Genomic DNA, 8,433 nt, shown 5'->3' on the forward strand with positions numbered 1-8,433 from the left:
GTTGCTGGTATTTAAGGCAAAAACTCATGCTCTGACTACAGAGGGGTTGACCTTGAGCAACATCAGCTGCTAAATCCTTGTGTTCAGTTCCTATTGAGAGCTGGCTTTTATCCATTTCCAAGTATTTGTAGGCCAGCCAAGGAATTACATTAATGGGGCTTCTAGTGGCCTCTGGTTAACCTATAAGTTAGTGGCTTTTCCTCATGAGATCAACCTTTTATAGTGTTCTTTCTTAGAGACCTAGGCAGAGTTTTTAAATTCTCCTTTGTAGAAAGAACAAATATATTTCATGACTTTGAGAATATCTTCATTCTGGGGAAAAAAAAAATCCTAGAACCAGCTAGAAGTGAAGAGAATCCATTAATGATCAACCACCTGAGTCAATAATGACAATTCAGTACCGATGTTACATTTGTGGCTATTTCTCGCTAACTTTCAAAGGTCAGGGACTTTCTTAACTAATCTAGGTTGACTGCAAAAGTGGGTTTACTGAACACCATCTAGCCAAAAGTAGAGATTTTTAACCTTTTTTCCTCTGTTGTCTCCTAACTTAATTTTGGGACATTTAACATATTAAGAAACAATTTTACTGTCCTGTAAGAAACAGCATTTTACAACACTGAAGCCCGTTTTGTTCGATCTCGCATCCTGAATGCAATACACCATGTAGTTGAAAACTTTAATTTTGTTTACTGCAGGTGGTTTAAAAATGGGAGGGGAGCTCATCGTCCACTGACAGTAGAGCCATGAAAAATGGGAGAGATGTGAAATGCTCTGCTTTGGCAGAACTCTGTGGGTCAGTCCATCACACAAAGAGGTGCTGAAACCAGAGACACTGTGGGAAGTAAGACCTTGATTGGGGAGATCAGGAGGACCCCTTGGGAGGAATATGGAGATGGATGGAAGCCACATATGAAATTGCTGCTTTGCAATGACTTGACAGGGAAGTTAGTGTTCCTAGGACATCGTGTGTGTTAGGTGGAGGTAACGCTGCATTCATAAAGGCTGCTGAAAAAGTTGAGAGGAAGAAGGATGCATTTCTTGGGATGTGAGGAAATCTGGCCTCACCAATACTGAGAGAAAGACATCCACTCTGGAAAGCAAAACAGCCTTCCTGTAGTCAGAACATCGAGGGTTAGACACCGGTGCCTTTGATCATTTCCAAAACCAAGCCATAGAAGATCTTGGAGGTCCTACCTAGTGTAGCTCTGTATGTCCATGTCTCCTACACCTGGGTAGAGAAAGCATGGGTCGGATGGCATGTTGGGTTTCCCACTTCTTGTAACCAGAGCATCTAGTTCGATGTGGTGAAGAGGTAGAAAGATAGTGAAGGTGTTTGACCCCATTCTTAAGGAATGTATCAGTAATGGAGAGCTTATAATTAGTTAATAAGATTAGAAAATGACCCAGCTGGAGAGTTGCCTTCCTTTCATTGTTGATGACTTGGCATTTGTGATGTATACACCAAGAGCTCTGGTGTTTTCAACCCTTGCCATTCACCTGGCATTTAAATCTCTCCTTGCTTCTGTTGTTAATTTCCCTGGTGTGAACCAGTCTGCCACATAATAGGACAAATTCAGTAAACAGGAAAACTTGTCTGTATTTGTATAGACCTCTTGAGTGCTGTTTTTTGTGTTTGTTTTTGTTTGTTTTTGTTTGTTTGTCTTAGAACTTTGCTATTTGGCTTAAGAATGTAGTTCCCAGGACAATTTTCCTTACAAAGTTCTTTCATTACACCTCTTGGCTGCAGGGTGGGCCAAATTAAATACATATATATATTTTTTTCATTTAATGTATGTGCAGTTTGGTTTATCATCTTAAGATGGTGGTGCTGTCCATGGTGCTACTTCATCCGTGTACAAAAGGACCAATGCATGGTCTGTATTGCTACCAAAACATTTACTGTATATATGTGTATAACATATGTATTATGTATATATGTAATGGGTACCAGGCCAGGTATATATTTTTATTTAGAAGTGTTTCACTTTTCCTAGTTTTCTTTATAGTGTTATGCTTATTTTCGGTCCCCCCTTCCCCCCGATTTTGTCTGGTACTTAGAACTGTAGTGTCTTCATTGTTAATTAAAGAAAATTGTCTAAATGAATTCACGGATGTGAATGCTAGTGATCCTTAATGTTTTTGGTTATGGGATGTGAAACAAAACTGCCAATTAAAAGAGTTGCTGGGGCATTTGGGTAAGAGCAGCATACACCATTTAACATACTTTAATAAATGATTTTGGAACAGATAGGTTTGCTTCACACTGTCCCTCGTCAGTTGGCTTTCAGTGGCCAAGAGCATAAAGAAAAAGACCCTGGAAATATTTTAAGCTGCTTTTGTTGGTGGTGGTAAAATGGGAAGAGGGAAGCAAAAATCCATTCTCCTTGGGATGGAAAGATAGATGTTCTGTGGATAGGCACTGGAACAGCCTTGTCAAAACTTTCAGTGTGCACATGGATCCCCCAAGAGGTTGTTCAAATGCAGATTGTCATTGATGGGTTATGGGGACGGGGCCAGAGATGAACTGGTGACACATTGCCGTCATCTGGATAGCTTTTAAAAAACATCAATGGCCAGACCCACTCCAAAGATGGCTGATTCTTTGGAATGGGGTCTGGGCATCAGCCGTGGTTACTGCCACCACTTTTTACACTGTATAGGACACTAGTACAGGGAAAGTATCTGATTGCTAAAGTCACTTAGAAATGGTGATTCCCTGGAGCTGTGTAGGAACATGTGTTTAAACAGGTGACTCATGGTGGGCAAGTGAGAAATCCCGATTTCTGTGCAAGTGGAATTGTTTCACCACCAGAAAAGATAGGACACCAATGACTTTTGCAAATAAGAAAGCATGTTGCCAATATAGAAACAGCCAACTCCTCTACCTTCTCCCAAATTGAGCTTTCTTGCTTAAGCAATTTATTTTTTTAATGTTTATTTTTTGAGAGAGAGACAGAGACAGAGACAAAGACAGAGTGTGAGCAGGAGACAGGCAGAGAGAGAGACACACACAAAATCTGAAGCAGGCTGTGGGCTCTGAGCTGTCAGTACACAGCCTGACATGCTCAAACCCATGAACCCATGAGATAGTGACCTGAACTGAAGTTGGATGCTTAACTGACTGAGCTACCCAGGTACCCCTAACTTAAGCAATTTAAATAGGTGATTGTTGTGTCTTACATTGTTAGAGCAGACTCAAGATTAACTTAAAGGGGCGCCTGCGTGGCGCAGCCGGTTAAGCGTCCGACTTCAGCCAGGTCACGATCTCGCGGTCCGTGAGTTCGAGCCCCGCGTCAGGCTCTGGGCTGATGGCTCAGAGCCTGGAGCCTGTTTCCGATTCTGTGTCTCCCTCTCTCTCTGCCCCTCCCCCGTTCATGCTCTGTCTCTCTCTGTCCGAAAAATAAATAAACGTTGAAAAAAAAATTAAAAAAAAAAAGATTAACTTAAAAAATGTTTTCTTTTTAATGAGGCTGATACTCCACTAAGAGTAAAAAGCCTGAGTTTTCTTATTTGGTGCAACAGGCTAGCACGCTCTTCCCTCTGCCTACATTGTAAATGGTATCCTCATTGCTAAGAAGCAGCACAGAACATGATTGAATAAAGGCTTGAAGTCATTAGTTCATCTTTGCTTTACATTAACTTTGTCCATTTATTTTCAAAAGAAAAACAATGACAGCAACTGACTTTACCCTCCCTGTAGTATTACACACCAAACATCACTCTAGCCCCTATTGAAATTATATGTGAACATCACTAATTAGGAGTAATTTGAGGGAAGTCTAGTTGGAATGAATTGATGGTGCCATTTATAGCCTAACTGTCTTATTGCCTTTTACACATATACAGAAATAAACCAGAGTACGTAAAAGGTGGATGAAAGGACTTGGAGCATTAATAATCGAGTATCTGGTATTATCTCTCTGAAGCGACATTACTCTGCATTCATTCTAGGTTAGGTACCAGGAAGTTACATCAATTGTCTCACCTCATCTTTCCAGCAACCCAGAGGTAGGTATTATCCGTATTCCTGTTTCCCAGATGTGGAAGCAGAGGCGAGAAGGGGCACATGTGTGTCACTGGCTAGGATGCTTCAGAGCAGCCCCTGCAGTGAGGGTGACTTGATGGCCAAGGGTGTATTCTCATCGACGCCACTGCAAGTCTTTGGTTTCTAAATACTTAAACAAAACTTAAGTTCTGCATGTGAAAAACATTTATCACTCCAGCTGCCTTGTGTTACAAATTTGCTGAGCAAGTATGATCTCATAGGAGCTTGAAAGTGAAGCTCTGTTCATCTTAATAACTTTCACCCTAGAAAGTAACAGGGCCTTATTGGGTTTGTTTCCATTCTTTACCTTTGTGTCTAGCTTCACTTATTTGTGTCAAAAATCTTTTTTTCTGGTTCCCTCTTGTTTTTCTCAATAGGTATGCCCCTTTTCAAAAGCAGCAGAATAGAAATATTTGGCTTTATTTTAGGAATGAACATGGGCAGCAGGTGAAATGTGAAAGCCGCATAAAATCCAAACCACTGTGTTTTGGGGCATTAGGTTTTACATATTACCTCTGTAAATAGAGGTAAGTCAGAACTTCTTAGGTTCTCTCTTACGGATTATCAATGATCGATAAATGACAGAGATTAGCCAGAGGAAAAACGTGAGCAGGTGGATGCCTGAGTCTCAACCAGTTGAAGAACAAGGCCTCACGTGAAGTGAAAGAATGGTGGAAACTCCTCCAATACAGGAATTCCCTCTCTGCTATACCCTGCAGGGGAGGAAAGAGTTTTCATTGACTCTTAAGGTTCCTGGCTTGGTCTGAAAATTAAACGGACAAAGATTGACAGGAGGAGAGCACACAAATTTATTCAATATAAATTTTGCATAACACGGGAGCTTTCCTAAGGAAACAAAGACCCAAAGAAACAGCTAGATGAGGATGTTTAGGCTTGGTTTGATGAAAGGCGGGCAATTGTGGAGGAAGGTGAAAGGTTAAGGAGTATGAGGTTATGGTAGTAAACAGGGAAACAGCAAGGCCTGCTTGTTCAGATTCTTTCCAGACACCCCTTTGTCTTTGGAGAGAAGTATGCTCTTTTCCTGTGGGTATAGGGCAGGCACCACTCACGTGAGCATGTTATGACCTGTTCCAGGGGAGAAGGTCAGAGTGATCTTCCTGCTTCTGCTGTTTTCTTAAACTCCTTCAGTTTAAAATATTTAATATGCTAAGGTGTTGTATTTTGAATTTTTTTTAAAGTTTATTTATTTTTGAGACAGAGAGAGACAGAGCATGAACGGGGGAGGGGCAGAGAGAGAGGGAGACACAGAATCGGAAGCAGGCTCCAGGCTCTGAGCCATCAGCCCAGAGCCCGACGCAGGGCTCGAACTCACGGACTGCGAGATCGTTCGTGACCTGAGCTGAAGTCGGACGCCCAACCAACTGAGCCACCCAGGCGCCCCAAGTTGCTGTACTTTGAACCCCACCAGTCCACAGTGCTTCTCAAAGCTTGGACTACACACAAACTACACAGAGTTTCCTGAAGAGCTTTTACCAAATAGATTTTAACAAAGACCTCATGACACTGTATTAGTAATCAGTTGTTTCCCCAAAACACACATCTCTCCAGGGTTATTTTACACCCTGACCTTAAAGGAATGTGTTGTTGGTGCTTGATAAGCATTATCCTTTCTGCTCTGTCCTACATGTATATCGCCCCAAATCTCAAGCATCATGTTCTTAGTTGTAAATGGGAGAGAAGGAATGATATTGTTGGAGATCCTCACTGCTTCTGGAAAAAAAAAGAAAAAATAAAAAACAGTCTCTAAAGTAGAAATTAGTTTCAACTTACATAGGGATTAGCATAAAAATAAAGGAATTAGGTAAATTTTTACTTACAGTGTTATACAGCATCCTTCTGATTCTATAAAACAAAATCACAAACAAAAACCAAAATATCCCCAAATATTAAGAAGTGGTATGTCTGATGGCATCATAGATGATTTTAATTCTAGCTTTTCTATTTTTCTGTGTTTACAATGATCCTGTCTTATTTCCATAATGTTAAAGCAAAATATTATTTTAAAAAAGCACAAAGGGGGTTGGGTGGGAATCTCAGTGAATCCCACATGTCAATATTACCATACATCACACCATGTCATGATCAATCAGTCAGAGGTCAGACAGCTATGGCCTGTGAGCCAAATCCAGCCAGCTGCCTGTTTTTGTAAATAAAGTATTATTGGAATGTAGCCATGCTCATTCATTTATTTATTGCCTCTAACACCGTAACAGCAGAGTTGAGTAGTTGGGACAAAGACCAAATGGCCCCCAAATAAAATATTATCTGGCCTATATAGAAAATGTTTGCTGATCCCTGTAACTGATGTTTTTCAAGAGTCATATTTGGGATGAAGCAACGTTTTGTGCCCTGGGCTTCTGAGATTCTCCCCAGTGTGCTGAAAAAGTGTCAAGAAGCTCTGAGGCCACCACTATATTGCTGTTGGACAGAGTTTATGATCATATTATCAGAGCTTCTCAGTCCTTGTACAGTTGATCACTGAAGTGCTAAAAGGACTTCTTTAAATGTCACTTACACTGAAATACTTATTTATAGTTAGGCATGGACAGCTGAATTAGGGTAAATCTGGGATGATACCTTTTTCTTGGTGCCTCAGTATTTCTAGATTAACAGCCAACCTCCCCCACAAAAGGTAGAAACAAATTAAAAGTTTGTCCTTTTCAAAGGGGGCTGGGTTTCCTCAAGAATTCCAAGGGGAGTTCAAAGTAGTTTGTGGTATCCAGAACAGCAGGACCTCAACCAAACAGAGAGACAATAAACAGGCATCCTTTTCCAATCTCCTTTTCTAACTTGTCATCAACTGTCATGCTGAGAATGGAAACCAGGGCCAAGAGCATGAATTCCAGTCAGGAAGATAATACCTGGAAACCTACGAGACAAAGAGAAAATATTTGAGAATTGCTGGATTAAAAAAGAAGAACCATTGTCATCAATTGAGTCATTAGCTAGGAAGGCAATTGCTTGGTACTTTTTAAAATTGTTATAGAGTCCCAATATTTATTCACCCACAATATTATCAAGGAACTATTATGTCTTATGTGTAAGAGATACCCTCATAATAACCCAGCTCTTGTCCCCTTGGAGCTGTCATTGGAGGTACTCTCAAATCTGGACCACTTGTTTTATGTACAAAGAAACTGTATTTCAGTCCCACCCTCACTGAATGTGACTTTATTTTAGAAGTTGAATTAATGGGGTGCCTGGGTGGCTCAGTCAGTTGAGCATCCCACTCTTGATTTCAGCTCAGGTCATGATCCCAGGGTCTTGATATGGAGCCCCATGATGGGCTTGGAGCCTGCTTGAGATTCTTTCTCTCTCTCTCTTTCTCTCTCTCTCTCCTTCTGCCCCTCTCCCCTTCTCATGTTCTCTCTCTCTCTAAAATAAAATAAAATAAAATAAAATAAAATAAAATAAAATAAAATAAATTGAATTTATATCAGTTGGTTAAATGGATTCCTTAACACCCCCCTCCCAGCGAGTGTTTGGGGTTCTTTCAAGGGCCCGGTATGCAGTGAAGCTGGTGCACAGATTTGAGAAGTCATGTCCTAGATGGTTGCTGATGTTGACCTGGATAGCCGGTTAGGTGGAGAGTGGGAGATAGGTACAGCACTGAAATGGAGAGGTGGTGAGGACCAGAAAGCTGGCATGAGGAGAGTGAGAGCAAGGAGGTGGGGAAAGCCTCCCACAGCCATCTTTCAAAAAAACCAGAATGCATCATAGAATCACAAATTGTTGCTGTGGAGCAGAGTTCTTTATCTGTCATCAGGAGCAACTCCTTATACTCAAGTAATGTGAAGAAACTAAGGTCCTCAGACACCAGCCCATCAATTCGCAACTTTCTCCTGGATCAAATATGGTGAAAATCCAAGTAACACCCCCAGTTCACCTTTAGTGGCATTTTTGCTACATGTCTGAGGCTGGTCATAGATCAGCTCATGTGCCCATGTAACCCTTCATCCCAAAGGTTTTGTAGATATTATATAAAACACCATTTTACAGAGGAAAAAAAAATCAAGGTCTAGAAAAAGAACTTGCCTAGGGTCACTCGGTGGGTAAAGGTAGAGCTAGAATCCCAGCTGAGTCCAGTTAACTCCAGAGCTTTGTTTTAGAGTTTCAATAATTGAAAGCCATGGAAACAACAAAAATCCACGTTCTTTGAAATCCTCGTATACATTTATGACCCTAGGTTGTCAGAAAATGCCATATGGAAAGTTCTCGATTTACAGTTTCAATTCTCCAGACACAACCTATACCCTCTCCTCCACACCCCCCCCCATCAAGTCCAACTTTCTCTAGTGCTTTTGAGGGTTTCCAGTTAAGTCAAGATGAAAGTGTTCCTCAGCTTCTTGAAACTCAATTCTTAA

The sequence above is a fragment of the Lynx rufus genome, unplaced genomic scaffold (assembly GCF_022079265.1).
Source record: "Lynx rufus isolate CCGP_SWC_20201006 ecotype Redwood Valley unplaced genomic scaffold, mLynRuf1.p SCAF_2, whole genome shotgun sequence".
In the NCBI taxonomy this organism is placed as follows: Eukaryota; Metazoa; Chordata; class Mammalia; order Carnivora; family Felidae; genus Lynx; species Lynx rufus.